The sequence below is a fragment of the Bidens hawaiensis genome, unplaced genomic scaffold (genome assembly GCF_021521415.1).
Source record: "Bidens hawaiensis isolate Kalapana, Puna unplaced genomic scaffold, B.hawaiensis_p1.1 tig00008556_1, whole genome shotgun sequence".
Classification (NCBI taxonomy): domain Eukaryota; kingdom Viridiplantae; phylum Streptophyta; class Magnoliopsida; order Asterales; family Asteraceae; genus Bidens; species Bidens hawaiensis.
Genome location: NW_027491615.1, coordinates 471,136 through 495,948, shown reverse-complemented (window position 1 = coordinate 495,948; position 24,813 = coordinate 471,136). Strand labels below are relative to the sequence as shown.

Here is a 24,813-nt window from a genome sequence, read left to right as displayed (position 1 = left end):
TTGAATCCTATAACTGGTGTAGTATTGTTAATACTAGTACGGTGTTTAAGCCAAATCGGGTTGTATAACTAGTCTGGGTATGGCTGTTAGGCCGAACATGTCAGTAGTATTAGATTGTGATGTTGTACGTTATGAAATGCTTAAAACCAGACTTGGGTCAGTTTCACCGTTTTTCGTGCCTAGCCAAGTAGATCGTTTACGCGTTTCAGAAATATGTAAGATCACACAAACTTAAGTAAACATAAAGTTAAATAAATCTCAAGATAACTTTATAAGGCGATTCATCCGGTTAATTAAGCTCTCCAATTAATAAATCTAGTGCTTAAGCTGAAACATTACCTCGTAAATCTCTAAAGTGGTATGTTGTGGTGATGCATCCACACATACAATATGGCTTATTTCAAAGCTTTCTTTAATACCTAGTTCCTGCCTCATCAGTTATCACGATTGTGTGTTTGTGTTTTTGTTGTTGATAAAGATGTGTTGTAAGTTGACATACACAAGATGTCTGGTTTAACAAGACATTATTGATTATTATAACTATTCAGTCAACATTTATAATTAAAATTATTTTGGTTAACAACAAACATAAAAAAAGAGTAGAGTTTCCATTTTTTAAAGCAGAATATTATTACTACAACAATAATACGAAAAAGTAGAAATAAAGTTGGTTTGTTATGTTTAATTTATACTTCCACCCGCTCGACGTTTGGTGTTTTGTACGAGAGTATTGTTGTGTTGCAATCAATTTGAATAATTTATGCCTTCATATCCATTTTAAATTTCATATAAAAGATAAAGATAAAGATAAAGATGTATGGTCGCAATTCAAGGTTTTTTTCCCCGTGAGTTATTAGCCCATCGATTCCGGACAAACCCGCGTCAGGTTAAGGCCACAACACACATGTATTTTTGGTTTTCGTCATGGTCTTTTTTACGTAAATATGTTAATGTGTTGTATTTTGAGTGTGGACAGATTATCTTATTGTTTTAATTTCGGAGTCGTAAGCTGATACCAACCAAACCCGTGTCGGTTCACCACCATGACACATGGTTTTCTATGCATGATTTAGTCTCGACAACATCGATTCCAACTGAATTCACGTTAGTTCGCAAACACAACGCTTGGGTTTTTTAATCACTTTTTTTGTCCCTCGATTCCATAATCAATGAATTCGTATTAGTTCGCAACTACAACGCGCATGTTTTTTTTCGCCACATTTTTAAAAATTTTAAACATGTTAAATTTTTGTATTTAAGAATAGACGAATTTATGGTTTGCTTTATTTTTTGGGTCATAACCAGGTACCAACCGAAGTGTCATCGGTTCGTAACCGTAGCGTGTTTTGTTATGTTAATTTGTTGTATTTTTGTGTTAACAAAGTTTTTTTTTTTTTTTTGGGGGGGGGGGGGATTACTGGTTTCGTAACCTGGTACCGATCAAATTAACCTCGACTCGCAGTCACACTGCACGATTTGATAAGTTGTACGACTGCGACTATCAATAACATCAACCCGACAACGCACAGGAATCTTCCTAGTTAATAACCAAAATCCAATATATTAACATATATAAGAAACTTAAATACTAAAATAATCAAATAAACTCATAATAATGAAACAGAAAGAAAACATGTACATAAGCAAAGACATTTATACTAGAAATATAATCTTTGTCTTCCTTTTAATGACGAATTTTGCAGAACTCAAAACCTTAGCATCAGATTCTAAAGATCGGTTGTCATACAACTTATTTTTTCTCTCATACTTAGCAATTAACTTAAATGCTGCATCAATGTCATTTTGTTGTATCTTCAATTCATCATTTAACTTTAGATATCCGAAACCGATTGTTCTTTATCCTATTTAGCATTCCTTTCTAACACTAAATAATTTGTCGATCGCTTCTTGTAAACCCTGTTTTTTTCTTCTAGGTCAATCATCTTGTTTTGCATCATCTTCAAAACACGATGATGAATGAAAAACATGAAATTTGAGTTTTTCTTTAAAGACTTTGTTGGCCATGGATTGATTCTTACCATCAAGTTTCTTCATACAACTTTCTTCTGGAGGTGTAGATTCCAGAGCTGTAAATATCGGTTGATTGTAGTCGATATTCAAATTAAACAATGATGAAAGAGGTAGAAAATGAACAAAAAAAAATGAAGAAAACTTTTGTAAAAAGAGGGTGTAAATGAGGAAAATAAACTTTTGTAAATGTAGCATTAGAACTAGAGAGGTAAGTATATACTACTTGTGGTAAAGACCATTGGCGAATCTAGAAGGGAATTTCAGGGGTAACCTAATTGTTTTTACCGTACATTCACTTAATGCACGAACATAAATAAAGTTAACGAATACCTAATAGATTTTTCCTTTTCGGCTTTGTAAAGTTGGAAGTCAAGTCATTACATCGTCATCTATTACTTTATCAAATGTTTTTCTTTCAACTACACTAACTAGATCATTGTTTGTATAATACTATAATCATCACTCATTTAATTGCGTAAATCCGTCTTGACAAATTTCAATTTAGAAAAACATCTTCCAACATCGTATCAAACCTTTTTTGTCTTAATTCATTCAATGTTCGTTTTGTTATGTTTAACAACTTAGCCGTTTCTAATAATTCTTGACATTTTTAAGATGTTTTGAGAGAGCATTTGTGTGGCATAAAATCTCTTCTTTATATAAAAAACGAATTCAAGTTATTAAAAACTAGAAAGAATAACTCCCTAATTTCATAACATTAAAAAATTGATTAGAGCTTTGCATTATATTTTTAAATATCTAAAATTTAAAATTACTTAATTATATATGCTAACATATATGATTAAACATTCATACATGATACAAAAGTGACTTTTGGGAATTGTACAATGAATTTGAAATATGATGTTTTTATTATAATATAATAAAATAAAATAATGAAAATATAGGTTTTCTTTTTATAGATAGATTACAGGAGGGTCAACCCTTTATGTTTTAAAGCCCATTTTAACCCATTTTCATATTATAGTGTATAGTACATCTTCTTCAATGTTTCAATAGCTGTTCACCGGGCACCGATTATGGCCTTCCTCTTTTAACTTCAAGGCAAGGCTTTTGAGGGGTAGCCTGATGTTTGTTCAGGGGTAACTTATCCCTAAATTGGAAGGATAAACAAAAATTTAACATATCATTAAGAAAGTTGAGGCTTCCATATAGATCCGCTCCTGGTAAAGACAGAGGACGAAGTTAGTGGTATTTATATAAGTTGATAATACTGACGTTACCCAACGGATAATTTTTCAAACTTCAAAAAAGTTAAATTGTTGTTTCAAAGAAAAAACCGATAAAAATATAACTAGTAAAGTCAGAGTATGAAGTTAATAGCATTTAAGTCGACATCATTACGTTAGCCTAACGGCTAACTTTTCAAATTTTAAAAAATATACATTGTTGTTGTTTCAGAAAAAAGTCTAATAAATAGAAGATGGGTAAATTTGGACGATTAAGTTAATGAAATTTAAATGAGTTGATACTATTAAGTGAATCGAACGGCTAAATTTTCAAAATTCAAAAAAAGTATACGTTGCTCTTTAAAAGAAGAAAGAACTTCGTTTTGGTCCATGTGCTTGCTTAAAAATATCAATTTTGATCCAATAATTTATTTTAGGCTTTTATGATACAATATTTTCACTTGACTGTTAGTTTTAGTCCAACCCGTGAACACGATCTTCTATATGTTAGTTAATACAACTTTGAGGTTATTTATTTTTGTGCTTTTCACATACTTTTAATCATATAATGTCATGTTAGCGAAAGCAATATGGTTAATTGGAATAAGTACCAAATTGTTTTACATAATACCATAGGGTTGTAAACGAACCGAGCGTACAACGAACGTCCGGCAGGAAGTTCAACGATGTTCATCCGTTTAATAAATGAACAAACATGAACTAAAAAAATGTTCGTATGCTTAACGAACGATAACAAATAGAGGTCGTGTTTGTTCAATAGTGTTCGTGAACCGTTTGGGATTGTGTTGGTTTACATGCGTTTACGTGCGTCTGGTTAGATTCATAATTCGTTTTTGTCTGGCCGGTAGGTTCATGTGTTAATATTTTACTATTAATATTTTTATTTATTTGTTTTCTACTCGCATACACTTTCGAATTAATATTTAAACACCGGAAGACTTTGACCAAGTCTTTCGGGTGGTGACAGACGTCGTTTAAGCCAATCACATTTAACAATTGATTTCTAATGAAAGTTGAACTTTATTTAACCATCAGAGTTATTACACGTGTCATATTACACGATTATTATTCATACTACAACTTCAACATAAAGTCAACATTTTCAATTCAAACACACGTCTCCATTTTCCCGAGATCTTCGCGAAGCTTCCATACTTCATTTAATTACCTGAAAAGCATATTAAAATAATGGTTAATACAATGTGTTGGTGAGTTTCCCTTTATAACAAAATAGTCCATATATACATATGAATCGAAAACAACATCCATATAATGATCTTCTGTCATTATATCCGATATCAATTCGTGTGTAATCGTCACTACACCCCGAATTATATCCAAAATATCCAGTGTATAATGGTCTACCGCTATTATATCACCAATCCGTGTGTAATGATCTACCATCATTACATCACAAAACAATAGGCATTTTACTTAAACAAATTGTGTTGTTTTTGACGAGCAAAGAATACAACGTTACGTATGACTATCATAGTTAATAACTCGATACATACCATACTCAAAATATACCCACTTTTAACCCAACGCGATTGGAAGTGGGGGCGTCACCCTGATAGATCTACCCATTTTATGTGCCCTTACGAATTCGGTTAACAATTATTTAGCCAACTAGACTCATCCCGCATTAGACACAATTTGTAAAATAAAATGCCTTTACAATAACAATGGGTTCCATATGAAATGAAGAATATGCTTTTCCCCAAAAAAACACAATTAAATATCGATTTAAAACAATTCCAGTTAAAAAACGAAGGGGATTCGATAGAGAAACTTACTGTTCGTAGCTTTTTGTTCCAAAATCTTGTGTCCTATATTAGTACACGCTTAATTAATAAAAACTTGATGTTAGTTTTTCTATGAAAACTCTTTTTAGTTTATTAGTCCTAATCTAGTGTCCATATAAGCACATAAGCACATAAGCGAGTACACATAGTTCGGTTTTCCGTTAACTATTATCTAATTATTTAAATTAATAAACAATTAAATATAATAAAATTTTTTAAGTTTCAATTGCCGGAAGTTTTTAAGAAAATATTAATCTTTTGTTTTTCATATTTCTTGTCGGTTTTATGTTTAAAACGAACCGTTTCGGTTTTTCGTGCAAAACGTAACTTTTAAATCATGAAAAGTACTTATTACATATATATTAGTCAACTTTTATATGTTACTTTGTAAAAATATATTATTTTCTTTTTTGTTAATATTTTCTTAAAATAGCAACTTTTAACGTTTTCGTGTCGGTTTTCGCAACACAAGCCGTTTGGGACTAAGTTTTATCATAATGTCCTTTTCCCATATATTAAATTATGTTACATATGAGAATTTTATAACTTTAGGGGCTGTTCTAAAACAGTCCCTAAGAGTTGAGTCGGTTCCGTTTAAAAAAGCCGATTTTTCGACCGTTAACGTTACCGACAAGTCAATTAAATTGAACAAGTCTATACTAAACATATAATGGACCAATCACATATATAAGGACACATAATTCACCATAAATTTCAGTTTTGATCAAATCATTTCGCAAGACACGTTTAACCCAATTTTCAAGTTTCTAGTTCATATTCTAAGTTTATTAATAATGTTACTAATCAAATTTTGTTATTTTTAGATGAACAAATATCATATTAATACCTAAATGTCCAGGTTCAAATCATCATGTCATTTACGTATAAGTTCAAGTAGTTCATTAACCAATCAAATTATAAATTTCCTAAGTGTTTAACTAACAACGTTTCCTATTATAGTAACTTTTATTTTTTGATAATTCTATCCAATTCAATCTTCCCACTTTGATTAAGTACACTTCTAAGTTTCATTCAATTAGTTTGATGCATCCTAAGTGTTCTATCCAATTTTGTTCTTTCAATTTATCATTCCACAAAGTTTTCTTATTTAGTAAGTTGATGTCCATTTTCTTATTTACTACACTAAGGCTAGATCCGGACTAATCCTAGCCTATTCTTATGAAGGAAGCTGAGCATGAAGCAATGTTTCCTATTATAGTAACTTTTAATTTTTGATAATTCTATCCAATTCAATCTTCCCACTTTTATTAAGTACACTTCTAAGTTTCATTCAATTAGTTTGATGCATCCTAAGTGTTCTATCCAATTTTGTTCTTTCAATTTATCATTCCACAAAGTTTTCTTATTTAGTAAGTTGCTGTCCATTTTAACCAAGGTGTTAACTAATCCATGCTTCTAATCATGCACCCTATCCTAGTTCAAAGTTGTTATTAATCAAATATTGATCACATTCATCACAAGTATCCATATCAAAATCAAAGATTCAACTTTTCTTAAATTAAAGTTTCTTTATTTAGTAACTTTGACAATCTTTGTTAATTTTCAAGTTCCAACTATTAATTCTAACATACAGCCTATCTTACTTTTAATTAGGTTATCCCATATCACTTTTTGATTCAACAATCCATCCAAAATCCCTCATTAATCTAATATCCAAAAATCCCCAATTTTTCACTTATGAACAAACTCTTGTTTTGTTTATCTCTAACAACAATTTCCCAATAATCCATGTCCATATTATCAAACTATTGATCAACATCAATCCAAATCTATTCTAATATCAAATCCTAATATCAAGTTTATTCAAATTTAAAACAAACAATCAAGAGATCTAACAATACTTTTAATCAAGCTTAGCAATCAATGTATGATCTTTAAGATGAATGTATGCATGTATAAGTGGGTTTAATCCCTCCTCTTACACACACATACATACATAAGGTCCATACATACACACACCAATATCCATAATTTTCAAACTTTCAAGCTCAATCTCAACTCAAGAACACCTAATTTAACATAGTTAACCCAAGAAATCAATTCATAAACAAAACTTACTTGTGTTCTTGAAGATCTAAAGATGAAAATGAGAGTGTGGTGGGTGTGAATGTGATGATCTTCCTCCTAATCCTCCTATTCTTATTTGATCTTTCTTGTTTCTTGATTATATCTCCATAAACTTTAATTATTGATTGTGTGTGTTTATGTATGTGTGTTTGTGATTTGAATTTGTGTGTGAAGAGAGTGTGTGTGTGCCATGGGTTTTACAGAGACAAAAAAAGGGATAGTGTGAACAAGTGGGTGATGGAGATTAAGCCAACATATCAACATCATGATTAGGAGTAATCATTGGAGTGAAAGGTGTATGGATGAGAATGTTACAACACACATGATTCTAGAAGCTAGTAATGATTGGTAATGATTGCAAGTGACATGTGTGGGTGAAAGGGGTGTTGGTTTTGAGAAAACAATGGGTGGGATGGTTTTGGGTTGGGTTGGTTAGTGGGTATTTAAACAACAATATTAAGTTTCTGTTTTAACGTCTAACGAATTTTAGGTAGTCAAACGAATCCCGTTCCTAATAATTTTTGTCAGACTTTGAACAAAATTGGATTCTTGATAGTACAAGCCTAAGAAACTAATTTTTGGAAATAGTTGATGTTGGGTCCTTACCGGGTCGTCCATCGACACTCAGTTACTTATTTTGCAATTTTTGCGATTCAGGCTTTCTAATAATAGGTTTATACATTGTCTCGACTACTTTAATATGTATTTTAATTTTTCGAGATCATTTAGCCCATTTAAGGATTTATTTACTTTTTGACTCGTTACCCGAGGTTATTCCACGTCAGGCTCGTTACGTGACGATTTTTGCACTTTTTGTTGCCTTTGAAACGTCTAAATCACTAATAAAGAAGATTTTTCTCATAATGATGAAATTTTATTGCTAATCGAGATTATATTAGTCACGGTTTAGGCTAATTTTTAGCCGGGTGTCACATTAATTTAATAGTTTATTATTAGTATTAATATTTTAGTGTAAACTTATATCCCTATTTTCAAATTAGCATGTGATAGTTTATGTTCGTTAGTGTCATTTCTATACGTTTGCCCGTGAGGCACATTAGGGTCATTTATGTTTGGATGTCTAAAGTATGTGGATAATACTCCCTCCGTCCCATTATAAGTGTTCTAATTTGATTTTTCTAGTCTTTCTTGTTTAACTTTGACCGACAATATTTTTGTTTGTGTTATATAATACTTGATGTAAAATATATGAATGGATTGGGTTTAAAACGTATTTTACATTGATATAATTTTCATCAAGTATTATATGACACGAACAAAAATATTTACGGTCAACATTGCAAAAGAAAGACTTGAAAATTCAAACTATGACACTTATAATGGGACGGAGGTAGTATAAAATAGCACCTTAAAGTTGTATTGACTAACGGTTAGTGGATGCCATTAACAGGTTGGACTTATTGATAGTCAAATGAAAGTATTGGATAAAAAAAACTTAAAATAAACTATTGGGTAGATAAAAATTGGTAACTTTAATAAACTACAGGGACCAAAACCGAAGTTATCCCTAATTATAAGATTATCACACACACTTCAAATGTTACATGCTCGAAGTATACACATAATTAAATATCTATTTTAACATATGTTAATAGTTATGCTACGATAATGGTTTGTAAATCATTATTTATCTAATTTTATAATTCAATTTTTGATTTTAATCTTGTTATAGATATTCAACAGTTTATGTTTTTTAAAAAATTCATTGTCAAACTTTCTATATCTAATAGTAAAATTAGATGTGACGGATTAGTAAAGTTAGTGTGATTTAAATTACATTTACCTTTTTTTTCATATGGGTCACAACTAATGGATCATACCAATTAAGTCATAACCCATGGATAGCATGGATAAAAGAGAGTAGAGATTAGAAAATATGAGATAAATAAAGTCAAGATTGAATGTGGTTAGGACATGTCATTCTCATTATATTTGTTTATTAGTATAGGTAGAGGTAAATATGATATATTTACGAAAGGAACATTTCTCTCCTCATAAAACATCTTTTTCCAAAATGCACTATCAAGAAAATGCTATTGCTACTTATGGATTAAGGAGAGTAGATATTAGAAAATAGAAGAGAAATTAAAGTTAGGATTGAATGTGGTTAAAATATATCATCCTCATTATTTTTATTTGTTAGTATAGATAGAGGTAGATATTATATCTACAAAAGGAAATTTTCTCTACTAAGAAAATGTCTTTCCAAAATGTCTTTTTAAGAAAATGTTATTGCTATTTATCTGTAATTTACAAACACACATCTTATTAAGATTCAAATTCTCTTTCTTTATTAAATCCACACAAAAATTGAGGTGTCTTATTGCTTTTCTTTATCTTCATCTTCTTCAACCAACATCATCTTCAATTTTGTTTTCTTCTTTCCAACAATCTAAACTGAAGTAGGTATCGAAAATTCAAATTTACATTTTTGCAAGATCACGATAATTTGATAAACAATTGAACATGATACCAAATTAGATGTCCTGTTACATATACCTAAAGTATGTGTTGAAATATTACAATCAATTTCAATTTTGATAATTTCATAAAAAAAATCAAATTACAATAGAGAGGCATGTAAACGAACAACAAGTTGCGCCGCAACCTATTTTTGAATGGAAAATCTTATTCTACTGAAAAAACAAAGTTCCAGTTCTTCGACGTCGATATGTTATCGTGCACAACCAGCTAAACTCTTTTAAAAAACGTAACTACATCTAGGGTATGGGACCTAAATATATCAAAAACAAATGGAATGAAGACATGTTGATTCTTGGCACAAGCATTCTCGTGCTTAGCAATTTTTTCGGATTTTGCCTTTAATACGGCCTACCTAGCTACAAACTCGGCGTACCTAAGCCCGACAAGGGTGATACTCCAGTAAGGTCAACACAAGCATGACCCCTACCCATTCAAACACAGGAATGTTCGTTGGGCGGAGAGTAGACCTCCCTTCACGTCGATCCGACAGGAAATTCACGGGAGCCTCTTTTATTGCCGAGATCTCTGCTCATTCTAACACATCACAAAGGACATCCTTGACCAAGTCATGTCCATATTTAAACCTCGATAGATCCTTGCAATGAACCAAATATTCGCCAAAAGTATCTAAACAAACTTTGCGGTAGACCGGGCATGACTCGTCAGCTGGGAACATGGGATCGTTGAATGATATTTAAGAATGGCTCAGTACTCCACTGCTGACATGTGATGGCCTAACTTTATGAAGGGGATGACAGTCAAGAAATCTTGAGCATGAGCAGCCTGAAGACATTCTAACACTGCTCTCTAACGAGTGGATATGCCAAACTTCTCTCCCAATCTTTGCACAATTTTACTATAAAGGGCAATAGCCAAAGCAACTTGGGCTTTAGGGGGAACTGCGATTATTAGTGAACCCGCCAAGATCAAGATCGGGAATGAAACTGTGCAAACAATCCAACGCACGCCCAAAATCGGAATCCAACGCATCAACACCACAATCCCGCAAAATATGGTCACGCAACTTCCAAGATTGTGCTATCAAGGCAACGAAATCATATGTGGAAACATCCTCATCTGAATATAAACCTAAGCCCCTAAAATAGATTAGGTGAGAGGCTAGTCTCAATTAAAAATCCCCAAAAAACAGAACCCCTCATACCACAATATCATCGATCGCCTCTCTGAGCCCTTTGTAAAAAACAGAGACTTGATGCCCTCAAATTTGGAACTTCATCCTCAAGTTTCCAAGAATTTCATTGTTGTTTTAGTTACCTCAATTTGATTTAATACATTATATTCATAGTGTCATACCTAGACTTAGGGCCTAGGAGTCTGACGATCGGTTGGTACCTGCTTTGTAAATATATTAGAGTTGTGAGCTTATTTTAGCGGAAGACTTTATAAAATACTAATTTAAACTGAAAACTTTCTCGGGAATTAAATACCTGAGTATTCAGTTACAAAATACTTTTTGTACTATTATAAGGATTAAATATTCAAAATTGAGCCATCTTGTAACGCGATCATCAATCTCCATGACTCTTAAATCCTTGATATAGCTACTGCAGTTAAATATGCAATGGTTGGGGAAATACGTCAATAATGAGCTAGTGAGACGTTGACTGACTCTAAAATGATTTATAACAATCGTTAAATATAAATATATTTTTCTGTTACAAACTCAGCAGGAATGCATGTCATTCTCGGGATTTGTACCACTGCCATACACACACAATTCAAAGGTTCTTCGAGTCTGTTAACCTATTGGAGAACTGGTTATGACTGACTTTATTCGCATGCATGCTAAGTCAATTATGTTTGGATCTAGACACATGTGTAATCGATCTGAGTTGCTTTTATTTTCTATATTATATTGTAACGTTTTAGAGATCATGTAATCTCATGCAAATGTTTATCTGACTCTATGTAATAAACAACCTGTTTACTACAAGAGTAAAAATGTATGTTTATAAAGGTTTAACGTATTCACATGTGATTGTCGGTTCGGTGATGTTTGAAAACCTTTTCCTGTTTGTATGATGTTAACCTATAGTAAAATATGTTTGTATAAATACCTGGATTGTGTTTCTTGATTAAGTTGCAGACAAAGTCTGGTTTAACCTTGATAAAATTACGGTTGTTCGTAAAAATATACTTGTATTTATATGACGTTTGAAATAGCATGCTTTGGCCTAATAGGTTCTAACACGTTTGTGAGTTTCTCCAGGTAAGTAAACTAATCCAACGGTTGATCGGGATTTGAACGAATTACTTTCCTTTAGCAAGAAACTTACTACTAATGATATCCCCCTTTCAGTTACTACATATCCGTCAAAAGATACTTTTGTTATCATTACTTCGTCTAGAAGTAACATCATTTGATTTTGTAAAATCTTATTTTATACATGGTAATCTTTTCAAGGTTAAAGACTATAACCTCGACTAGGTCTAAGCTATCATAACTATATATTGAAATAACTTAAACATAAACCCTATCTTAATACAATCACTAGAGAAATAAAAATAATAAGAAAAGAGTAGCAACTTGTCGGTAGGACTTAGATAATCGAATATAAAGACGCTTGGACGTTAGCATGTCTTCGGGGCTTAGTAACTTGCACGTACTTCGAGAACGGTCGCCGGTTCTCCGGGAAAGTTGGGGCACAAATTCCTAGGTTGTGTGTGTGAAAGTGAAGGTGTTTTGGGATGAAATTGGTTCAAACCTGTAGCCCCCCTTTTATAGGCAAGCTTTGGCTTCCATCGCGTATCGCGATGGAGCTGGGTTGTGTCCGTCGCAATACACGATGCCGCAATTTGTAAAATTGTGCCACGTTTTGACACGTGGTTGGACATGTGTACCCGGTTAATTAACGTGTACTTAGCGTATCGCGATGGACCAATTGGTTTGGCCATCGCGTAGTGTGAAACCGCCCTTTTATTGATTTTGATGAACTCCCATCGCGTAGCGCGATGCATCTTGAAATTCAAAATTTTTATTTTTAACCCCTTAACTTTGAGAGTTGACCCTTGTGGCCCTAACTTAGTATGAAAATTTTCGAGATGTTACACATAGTAGTCACATAATATGTAAGGCCTCATACCCAGAAACACTACTTAGTATTGGATTTACTCATAAACACAATTCTACATATCGGAGTTAAATAAAACTTTCGCGGGATAATAAACTTCAACCATTTATTACATATTCTCAATTTAAAAAAACATTTAAACATGTCATTTAAGTTCAAACATCACAAACATCGCAACTTCTTTTTTCAGATGCCTTATTCTTCTGCCATGTGTGCTCCTCAAGCTAGCTGTTTTAAACATATTTGTCTGCGTGCATACTAAAATAAGCTACATTGAGTGAGCTTTAGTTTAAACAAATCATAGGTTATTCTCATACATACATACATACATACATACATACATACATACATACATACATACATACGTATCTGAATATACTATTCTTACATACAACATGTACTTACATTCTTACCTCTTAATTATTCTTACATTCTTACACAGATATTAGAAGGGTATGCCGCCCTAGTTCTCACACATATATTATAGAGTCTGTCACTTTAATTCTTGCACATATATTATAAGGGTCTGTCACCCTAACTCTTTCACATATATTATAGAGTCTGCCACTATAATTCTTGCACATATATTGTACGGGTGCCACCCTACATCTTACATTATATCCATTCTACAACTTTTACAGTCACATATGCAATAAATCAATAAACACATACGCCATATTCTTACAATATGCAAATATATTTAAATAATGTGTATAAATTCTTTTATTACAAGTATGCACACATTTCGAGAATACTTAAAAGGAAAGGGGGCTAGAAACTCACCTAGATCCTTAAGCATTCTGAGTTAATTGTAATTCATTTATTTAACTGGGCACGGCTCACTATTTAACGTATACATACATTAACTATCCAACTAACTAAGTTAAACAAAGCTCACTAATTTATTTAACTAAGTTGGCCTAGTTAATGGAAACCACTAACTGAGCCAAAAGTTAAGTATTTCGGCTAACTTTTAATTTGCTAGTCTGGCTAACACGGACTTCGCAAGTATGTCTAACTTGAAATTCGCAAGTCTGGATATTCTCGCAATTTGCAAATCAAGTTATTCTTGCAATTTCCAAATCAAGTTATTTTCTCAATTTGCAAATCAAGTTATTCTCCCAATTTGCAAATAAAGTTACTCTCCCAATTTGCAAATCAAGTTACTTTCCCAATTTGCAAACCAAGCTCAATTCGCAAGTCACAAATCAATGTTGCAGAAGTCGATAGGCGGTCCCTAGGCGGCCGACTCCCTTGGAGGGAGTACTCGGACATGATAAATATAAGGAAAATTAATTTTTTGGGTAATATTTATATTTCAAATATCATAAGTTTATTAATATTTATAACAAAATAAGTGAATATCAATATAAATAAGAAAAATACATTTTTATATACAGAATTATTATAAAAAGTGTTAATCATTAATCAAAAAAATGATATGTATTCTTTAATATTATAAAAATACGAATTATGTTGCATTTTTAAGTCAAAATAGGCTCAAGTTAAACGACTAGATGTATTTCTGGCTGATGTTGACCACCTTTGTCCAACTTTTAGTAACTAGGCGGAGTTAAAGAAACTCCCCTCGGCACCATACCTTGTAGCGAGTACTCGGAGAGTACTCGACCTTGTAGACCTACTTTTACAACATTGTCACAAATTAAGCATTATTCGCAGATTCTTGCGGTTTAAACGAAATCATTTTTTATCTTCCGGATATGAACCAAATTTTTGTAAGGCTTGGGACTTTATTGAACGTTTCATCCCGACCTAACTCCATACAAATTTCGTGCAAAACCAACTTCGTTTTTCCTTCCTTTTCATGAACCGAACACTACTCGTTGTACCCTAAATGAACTGGTTGGCTCGTTTATGGTAACTTTTGCAATTCTTAACACTTACCATAACCCAATCTAACATCCTACCAATTGTCATGACAATAAGACAACAAAATCCTACATTTTTAGCTAAAACATACATTTTCGAGGTCGTTTCAGATTTGGTTCGAGGTCGTTTCAGATTTGAATTTTTGACACAGGTTTGATATTGACCTTTCTTCTTGAATGTACAACAAACGAGTACAAGGTGAATCTTGCTCGTTCCTATTGTTTCTAGATCCGGTTTAGATGAAAGATGGAGAGAGTGTGTGTTTTGAGTGTGTGTAAGCAAAAGATGGATTATGAGATCTAGGGTAGATGTGCACAAATCGGGTTTTTTGTACCCAGATTCGGGTAGGAATCGATTCCGGGTATGATCTATAAAAGTCAAAGTCGGGTAGGAATCAATTCCTGGAATAGTTGGGTACTTGACCAAGTTTTTTTCGGGTTTTGGGTAGGGCATGGTTGGGTTTTGACCGGGTATTTCCGGTTCCGAGTACAGCTCCGGGAAGAAATCTAATACCATGTCGTACCCGCAAATTAGGTACAGGTAGGAACCGGTTCTGGGTCGGGTCCGGAACCGGGTATTTTGTGCACCTCTAATCTAGAGTTTAAGGAGGTTTAAGGTGATTATATATGCTAAGTCCATGGATCTCAAACCCATTACCACCCTTAAATCCATGTTTATGTCCAAGGCTATCACCAAACTTGTTATTATTTGACATAATTAGATAATAGCACACAATTATAAATAAATTTTCTTTATTTATTATTTTGATAAAAGTCAGATATTACATAATCACTTCAAGTCTAAAATTCTATATACACTCCATTAAGATACATTAACATATAATCATGTTGCATAAGAGTACAACTCACCTTCAATTTTTACCGTACGACTTAATTGCTTAGATTGTTTAAAATTCGCTATGCCAAAAGTTATGAGTCTTATTGCTCACATTAAAATATATAAATTCTTATCAACAACAGAGTTACAGTTTAAATTATTAAAATCAAAATTCTTTTATATCAACTCATTTATATAGCATTATCATATTGTGTTTAACAACCAATATAAAAGTTAAAACATCATTGTTCAAAATATTATTATCAACAAATGAATAATTATATGCAATTATTTACATGGTAGAGATGTGCCCGATATCATACCAGTATATATCGTCGACCGATGTTAATCATGAATTTCTTGATCCTGAATTTTTAAAAACTTGGTACTGATACCAAAAATACCCGGTTCGGTACACGGTATCACGATACCAGTCAGTATCAGTACATTAGAACAATATTCAGTAAATACCAAACCGTTAGATCTTGATAATATCGATACCAATACCGAATCCGGTCGTGCACACTTTATTCCTATATTCCACCATTTCTTTGTTTCTTTCTTCTTTTTCCACCATTTCTGTTCAACCAAATTTCTTATTATTCGGAGTACCCATTTGGAAAGCTAATTACAATTTACAAAGATGGATCATCAACTTCGTCCTAGAGCAGAAAAGAAAGTTTTCAATGGGTTTACAATATTTGAGGTCAGTCATTACACACACCTCTCATTTCAGTAATTAACAACTTTCTTGATTCAGGGTTTTAATTCCATCTGGGTCCGTTTAAAGTGTCTGTCTTGATGTTAATCTTTAATAATTATATAAGTTTTTGAAAATTACAAACTATTTGTTCATTTTAGGCATATTTTTTTCATCTGGGTGCATTATTAATTCTGGGTTTGGCTCGGTTCAGTTCGGTTTTGGGCTAAAACTGAACCAAAGACCGAAATGCGGGTTTTATTTCGCTTGAAAACTTTGGGCAAAAAAAATAAAATTAGTCTAGAATAATGAGTTTGGGCCTAAATATTTTTTTTGTTAGTCTTTATATTTATTTATTATACATTTGAGTTAAACTATATATTAAACTATTATAATTACTTCAAATTTAAAATGAAAAAAGAAAAAGAAAAAACTCCAAAAGGTCGGTTCGGTTTGTTTTTTTAGTCACACGCAAAACCGACACCGAACCAACAGTTCAGTTTTTACGAAAACATAAAATCAAACTGTCGGTTTTTGTTTCATTTTTTTTTTCTTTTTTTGGTTTCATGCACACTCCGGTGTAAAGCTGTGATATGCAGTGTTTAAAGTTAATTATACGCATTTTGTACAACAATTAAGACTAATTAGTGAATACTTAACATCACAGATGGAGAAAATGGACAGAGTGCTAAAGGAATTAGGACAAGTTCCAAATTCAGAGGTCATTAAGAAAATGACAGGTGGATTCAAGTGAGTTTCGAATTCATAAAACCTTTTGCAGACCCAAATTTTATATGTTACAATGATTATTAAATAATCGGTTTTGGTGTTTAACAGCCGTTCTGCAGGTCGTGCTGGAAAGCCCGCTTTAAAATGGCCCGAGGTCTGCCGTTTTTCATACTTGCTAACATTATTAACAAGGACTAATAATTATTTTTATACTTTTATTTACATGTTTATTTTATTGTCATGTATTAGGTTCAAAATTGGCTCCTTGTTAGGCATCAAGATCTTATGTCAAAAGATTGTGCCTTTGAGAACAATAATGAGACTTCTGATATGTCTAAAGGTGCCCCGAAATTACTTTTTTGCCCTCCAATTAATCTTTAAAAAGTTGCCCTATCTTGTAAATATTGAGGAATATTTTGGTATTTTGATTAATATGTGCAGGAGAAAAAGATATAGATATGTCAAACTTGGAATTTGAGGCAAAATCATCAGATGATTCATGGTAACAAAATAAAGATTTAATGAATATTTAGAATTGTGTTTAGTAACTAACTATCAATCATATTGTCATACGTTTTGCAGGTACGATGTGGAAACGTTTATCACACACTGAGTTCTTGAATCAAGTGGGCCCGTAAGTTTGTTTAATATACTTTTTGTTTATTTATAAAAACTTGTAACATTTAAAAGTTGCTTTTTTTAAATAAATTTCAGCAAGTTCTAGTAAGATATGTTGGTTTTGGGACCGAAGAGGATGAGTGGGTCCATGCTAAAAATGTGAGGGAACGGTCGGTCCCACTTGAGCACTCGGAATGTAATAAAGTCACGGTTGGAGATACGCTACTTTGCTTCCAAGTCTGCCACGCTCTACAAACTTTTGGAAATTTTAATATCATCTATTTGATTGTTGGATGCTAATGTTTTGATGTTTTTTTGGTGCGTTATCAGGAGAGAAATGGTGAGGCAAGTTATTATGATGCTCGAGTTATTGACATTCAAAGAAAGTTGCATGATGTAAGGGGTTGTAGATGCGTGATCTTGATTCGCTATGTGCATGACAACTCTGAGGTAAGAACATAAAGTTACATAACATAATAACTTAGTTTGACTTTTGAGGTCAAACGTGCGTATCTCAAATTCAAAATTGACGTGAATACCATGAATTGTTAAAAAAAGTTTTTGACTGCAATAATCATTTTCATATAATTACGAAACAAATGAAAGCATTTGGTGTTAAAGGTGTGGCCTTACTCCTTCAATTTTGATACCAAGATATGACACGTTTGACGTTGAAGAATAAAGACTGATGTTAACATTTCTTTTGTGTTTTAGGAAAGCGTTCAGTTGAATAGTCTTTGTGGCCCGCCAGATTATTAGAAGCCGGTTCTCATATTGTAAGCTGTTGTTTGTAGACATATGTTCGATGCTTTTATCGATGTAGCTTAGGGGATGATCTAGCAGCGTTGTTAACATGATTATGGATTTGTTGCTAGTGATTTTATTGCCATATGGGCTTCATTTACCAGAACTCAAATGTTGTATCATTCATCCTTCAAGGGAGTAGTTTTCTAATTAGTATTACCTTTTTTAAACAATTTTAAAAGATATGCATAAGTACAAATAGAAGAATCTTTAAATAGAAGAAATAATAATAAGCACATGTATCTTGAAAAACAACAGAAAGCCATAGCCTTTTAAATATACCTATGGTATGCAATAATCAACATGTTTAGCTTTCTAAAGCTAGTCTTTCTAAACAGAACAAGGTTTTTCTTTTTAACTTACACAAATTTAAACAAATGACCAATTAACAAACACGAACGCTATGCAGTGAGGATTCTCTTCATCGTTCAATACCTTCCAAGCAACCGCTCGCTCATATGAGACAGGTCTCCCCATGCTTGTCAAGCAAACGCCACCCGGAAGACAAGCAAACCCCTAAAACAAAACAAACAAACAAACAAAATTATTAACATTTGACTTTTGACTTTTTAAAGTCAAACTAGTCATTATGCAAAACTAAAACTTTTACCTGTTGTAGAACCTGTGGGAGCTCAGAGCAAACACTTGTTCTTCCACCTTGATCAAAGATCTTGTCGAGAGTGATATCTTGAAGTGAAACTAATGTTGTTTCAAGCATATCTAATCCCGCCTGATTCGCGAATGTGAAATCTGGCAATGCCTGCGAAATAATAATATTAATATAAACCATGAAATACAACTTATATCTGTATATAAATATAACTATATATAAAGCATTACCTTTAGAGAACAACACATTATCGCATCCGAATGATGCCAAAGTGTTTTAAGCATCGAATCACTTCGTTCATCAACCATTTTGAAAAGATCCTCACCAAGAAAACAGCTACACACAAAAAAAAAATCCAAAAAGTTGAATAATCAAACGTTAATTATTACACCAAGTAGTAGTCTTCAAAAGGCTTAGTTACCGAAAGCTTTGGCAGATCCAACGGGCCAACATTTGGGCTTCAGGGGTACCCGATGGGGCCTGCAGGCCTCTTGGCCCAAACGGGGACGGTGAGAGTGCTAATGCAACTCGTTGTACTGATGATATTATGTTGCGCACGTACTGTCGAGCCATGGCTGCTATGTTTTCTTGAAGATGAATTTCAAAAGAAAACTGAAACGCTATTGTCATAACCGACTTTGCGGGCCCACTTTGACCGAGGTAATCTGCCTGTGCCCGTTTCCCGGGCGGGCCCACCTCGAGTGTTGATGCAAGATCACGTGTCGGGTTCTGAGAATTCTGTTAAGAAACCAAATGTTAGTTTACCTTAAAAGAATCAAATTTACATTAATAGATTAAATTTGACTGTTACATTATTAATCGGGATTATGCGAAAACCGGAAGGTAGGAGCGGGGCATCATCAGTGAAAGATGCGTCAATCGGAGCAAATATAAGTTCTGCTGAAGTCCCGATCGCGTTTTCATCAACTCCACTACAAAGCTGGGAAACAAAAGAGTACAAAGAGTAGGGATATTAATCGGGCCGGGTTGGCGGGTTAAATTGTAACCCGAACAAGACCCGTTTAACCCGTTTATCTAAACGCGTTAAACAGGTTGGCGGGTTATAATCAAGTTGTAAACTTGTTAATCGGGCTGGTGGGTTGTAGAAAAATGGATTAAACGAGTTATAAACAGATCGACCCGAACACGACCGTTTTTAAAATGTTAGATTATACCAACCTAAAACCTGATTTTCTTTGTGTCTTGTTACATATAAATATATAATCAAAAATAACCGTTTTGACTTACTTGCAAAAAGAAAATATCACCGGGCATGAGCATGTCTTCGGCCCGATAATGAGAAATGTTTTCAAGCTTAATAACCTCCATAAACTGCTTCAAACAAGAAACCAAAATTACTAACCCGCAAAATGATTATAAAAAAAGAACTTTTTATTAAGTACCTCTTCGTGCTCGATTGTATGAGCCAATGGAAGAATAACCTGACCACCGAATCCGCCACCTCTAGCTAGCGGTAAACCGCACGGACCGCCTTTGACAGATGCAGCCGAGTACACATCAATACTGCTATCGGCCCATTCAGATCGGTGTTCTCTCAAGAATCTTGTTAGTATTGCAGGAGGCACATTCTGTCAATTATGACTTTTTTAGTCAAACCTATTGCTTTTGATATTCAAAATTGACACAGACACTATTAAAGTTTTGGTACAAATATCTTAAAGCATACAGGTTTTGTCATTGAATTTAATGTTTTTAAAACAATTTCCAAAAAGTGTAACAAGCGTGTAACTCATTTATAGATTAAAAATTGGTATGTTTGACTTTGACCAACTTACTTGTAAGAGCATTGAAGCTTTGGCACATAAAACAGCATTGCTAATGGATGGGAACCCATCTGCATACAATGGAGTTGCACCCATCACCTTATCGGGAGACGAGTTTACAAGAACGGTGACATCATCAACACCATCACTTTCCATCATTGTCCAACCCTCGTCACTAAAACCGTTAATCGCTTCGTTAAAACCTCTGCATCAAAAAATTCAAATCTTTAATGTTACATCACATCATAATATAAGATACCGTCACTTTGTCACAATTTTTATAAAATAATAATAATAATGAAACCTGCTCATTCTTTGACCGAGTGCACGAAGAGCAGCCGGTCTTCGTCCCCAACTAGTAACCATTGGTTGAGATATCTCTTGTGAAATCTGCCTCAACTGGCGAAAAGCCTAAAAAATAATAAAAGAAAAATAAAAACAAAATCTTTCTTAAAGAAAATGTGTTTTAGAAAATATTAATGACATGGTCATACCGCGAGTGTGGTTCTTTGAGCGAGTAATGTTGATGACTCGTATAAAGGGCGTAAAACTTCTGGAACACTTAACGACTACATGGCACGGGATGTAATATAGTTAGAAATTAATATAAAAAAAGAAAGCGCAAGCACTAATTTCGGATTAAAAAGTTGATTTTTTTTGTACCTCAAAGTCAACATGGTCAACGATGTGAATTATCGAACCGCCACCGTCACAGGGTCGTATGAGGTACCCACTTGGCAGAACTTTGGCTCTCACGAAATGAGGCACCGGTGGCATTGTAGGGCCATTTTGAGTGTTGTTTAGTGATCTTTCACATACCTTTAAGTAAACAAAACAAAAGTCATCACATTTCTTTCAAAATGATAATAATAATAATAACAATAATAATAATAATAATGAAAGAAAGAAACTATTTTTCACACGTACCACTAGGCTACCATCCTTCAAAGCAGACGTATAACGCAGTAACCAAAAATCACATGCCGGTGCTAAAGTAGTTGGTGCATAAAGCTAAAAAACCATGGTCAACCAAAAGAGTCAAACCATCAAGGTCAACTTGTACAAAATTCATTTTAATGTATAAGTTTCTAACGCATGCGCTAACCTGCATGTAAAGCAGCTCAATTGTTCCGTTGTTTCCGGTTGTGAGCACATTGAGAACATCCACGGCTCGACAATCACGAAACCAAGAAGGCCGATCTTTAAGGATTTCAGCAACCTAAAAATACAAACTTTTAAAATCAATGTTTACACATTTTGGGTACCACAAGAGAGAGAGAGGGGGCTGCTTACTCTTGTAGGCTCAAGACCGACTAGACCACACGCACGTGCTGCAACACCAGTGCAACCGTGAGAAATAGCAATGATTCCAATGGAATCCGGACCAGGCTGCAAAATTGGTTACACATGGAAATTATTATAAAACAAATTTAAAAAAAAAAGATTGTTTTAATGGATAGTAAATATGTAAAGATTACTGTTTTATTTAGAAGATTATATTCAAGAAAGATTAATCAATGCATAAAGGGTGAGCCAGGTTGAAACTAATTTACTGAGACAGGTCAAAAAAAGAAAGCCATTTAAGAAAAAAACTTATAGTTTTGACTTTTTTTGTTATAAATTGGTCGAAATTGAAATCGATTTCCTGCGATTATTTCTAGTATGGAAAGAGTCAATCTCATACAACGGATTAGAAATCCGCCGCTTTCAAGTCAAAGGGGTTAAAAGTTAAAACTTCATAGTCAATACAAGTTCAAAACTTTGAGAGAGTAAAAAAATCATACTTTTCATTAACTTATGTCTCGCTCTTTTGGGTTATTTACAATTTAGGAGTGTTCATCGGTTCGGATACTGGCTTATGACTTTATTCGGTTTTGAAATTTTTTGGCCTTAACCAAAAACCGAACCGATCCAAATTAGAAATGTGTTTAACCGAACCGAATTCAATCGATTAAACCAATTTATTCGGTTTGGTTATCCGATCAAACCGCTTATTACTTGGCTTATTCAATTGAATTTGGTTCAGTTTTTTCCGGTTAAAGATATGGTTCAGTTTTCGGGGTCTTGTTTTTACACAAGGAAATATGAACATGGGAGCAGAAGGTGGGAAACGAAAGAAAATGGTTTTATGGGTCCCACCACGAGATAAACGCGTGGGAAATGAAAGAAAATGGTTTTATGGGTCCCACCACGAGATAAACGCGATCGGGACCCACATTGACACCTTCATTTCATCTAGTGCTAAATCTAAAAGCCTAAAACATTAGATAGGCAGAAAAAGAAACCAAATTCTTTTAAGGAATAATGATTTGTTTTTATCGGTATATAAAATCAGAAAGTTGAAGAATATAATAAAAAAAGAAAAGACAAAACCAATAAAAATTTTATAAAAAGTTTGAATGTGGAGGATTGTGGCTCAAATGATGAGATTCCAATGTGAATAAGAAGGTTAGCAGGCTCCTTTATGAACAATTCTATTTAAATCAAGAGATAATATTAACTAAAGGTTAATGCAATGATTAAACACCATTAAAATATTTAATAAGATTAAATAAAGTAAGTGCAAAGAACCTTCATCCCAGGCATTTAGACCCACTCAACAGCAGTCCCAGTTGCCTTTGATATAAACTCTGTTAAAGTCTCTTCTGCAATGGACAAAAGCCTAAAAAAACACAACTTTCAAATTTATATCCATATAAAGTAATGACCAATCAAGAACATAAAGAATGGATGGTAAAATGACTAAATTACCCTGCAGGACTAGCATCCCTTGGTGGATGTTGAGGGCTCAAGTGGTGGTGACGAGTAACTCGTGTCGGTGGTGATAACCCCCATCTGCATAACATACGATAAAAGAGTGAATAAAATAAGTTTGGAAATTAAAGAAAGCCAAATTTGAAAAAATGTGAACTTAATTACGTTTTGAGTCTGTTGTCGAAAGTAACCGTTTTCATACACCAAGTTAGAAACTTGTTTCTGTAACCGATCGTTTTCTTCCATTAACAGCTTATTCATTGCTGATAGCTTCCGGTTCACGGCTTGCAGCCTTGATGCCTCTTTTCTTTGTTTTTCCCTACATCTTTATAGACAAAAAAACAAACTTTTAATTAAAAAAGCCACTAAAACTTGAAAAGGATAACCATCCAATTCTTTCTTGTGCAAGTTTCATATTTTTTTGATGCACTTAACATGAAGGGTGAGTTTCAAGATCATGAACTTGAACTTTTAACCCAAAAAGATACAAAAACTTGAAAAAGATTAACACTCAATCCTTTTTGGTCCAAAATGGGGCATTTTTTATGGATCTAATATGGTTTAAAAAAATTAAGCTTTTTAACTAAAGAATTACAAAACTATAAAAGAGATAAGGTGAAAAGGTGTGTCAAGAATCAAGATCAAGAATTTACAATTTAAACCAAAAGAAGTCACAAAAACTTGAACAAGATTTTTCCCAATTCTCTATGGTCCATAATGGGATTATGCATGATTTAAGGGTATAATTCAAGATCAAGAAATTAAATCTTTTAACTTTTAGAAAGATTACCACCCAAATTTATAGTTCAAAATGGGATTTCCTATTTTTTTTTCTGTTTCAAGATCAAGAATTAACCATTAAAAACTTGAGCTTTACCTTCGATTCTGAAACCAAACTTTGATTTGTTTCGGCTCGATGTTTGAAAGGATGGGGCACTCGCGAATGAGTTGTTGTCTACGAAGCGAGCTCGGTTTTGGGCAATCATGGTATAATCTTTCTAAGGCTTCCACTTGTTCCGGTTTGTAGCGAACATATTTCCCATTGTCCATCCCCATAGAGTCCCCTTTGCAACCCGAACTCACCGCCATCATTACTCTAAAACAAGTAAAATTTGCTAATTAATTAAACAAACAAACAAATGTGCCCGGTAAACATACAACTCATAATAAGTTAATAACCTCTTAGCCATACAAAAAAATCATTTCTTGGCATAGAAAGATAAAAAATTCACCAAAAACCACAAGAAACAAACCCTTTTATTGATCATGTGATAATTCAAGATTTCAAGCAAAATTAATACAAACCCATGAAGAATTTCTCATAAAAATCAAATCTTTAGTCAAAAACTTGAAAA

At 33.3% G+C, this 24,813-nt stretch overlaps 2 pseudogenes across 2 annotated transcripts; one reads left to right on the top strand and one right to left on the bottom strand.

The window, feature by feature from the left end:
* Positions 1 to 16,664: 16,664 nt before the first annotated feature.
* Positions 16,665 to 18,481, top strand: LOC143529483 (protein SAWADEE HOMEODOMAIN HOMOLOG 1-like; annotated as a pseudogene). The gene is made up of 8 exons (XR_013134668.1): positions 16,665 to 16,909; positions 16,997 to 17,042; positions 17,138 to 17,228; positions 17,330 to 17,390; positions 17,471 to 17,522; positions 17,603 to 17,743; positions 17,837 to 17,956; positions 18,221 to 18,481. The product of XR_013134668.1 is annotated as a protein SAWADEE HOMEODOMAIN HOMOLOG 1-like (transcript).
* A 195-nt stretch (positions 18,482 to 18,676) lies between these two features.
* Positions 18,677 to 24,554, bottom strand: LOC143529484 (homeobox-leucine zipper protein ATHB-8-like; annotated as a pseudogene). The gene is made up of 18 exons (XR_013134669.1): positions 24,336 to 24,554; positions 23,616 to 23,783; positions 23,456 to 23,539; positions 23,276 to 23,366; positions 21,998 to 22,093; positions 21,810 to 21,923; positions 21,632 to 21,715; positions 21,368 to 21,523; positions 21,199 to 21,273; positions 21,009 to 21,115; positions 20,717 to 20,909; positions 20,324 to 20,509; positions 20,169 to 20,252; positions 19,732 to 19,860; positions 19,342 to 19,658; positions 19,151 to 19,256; positions 18,921 to 19,070; positions 18,677 to 18,826 (listed from the first exon to the last, which is right to left on the bottom strand). The product of XR_013134669.1 is annotated as a homeobox-leucine zipper protein ATHB-8-like (transcript).
* Positions 24,555 to 24,813: the final 259 nt, after the last annotated feature.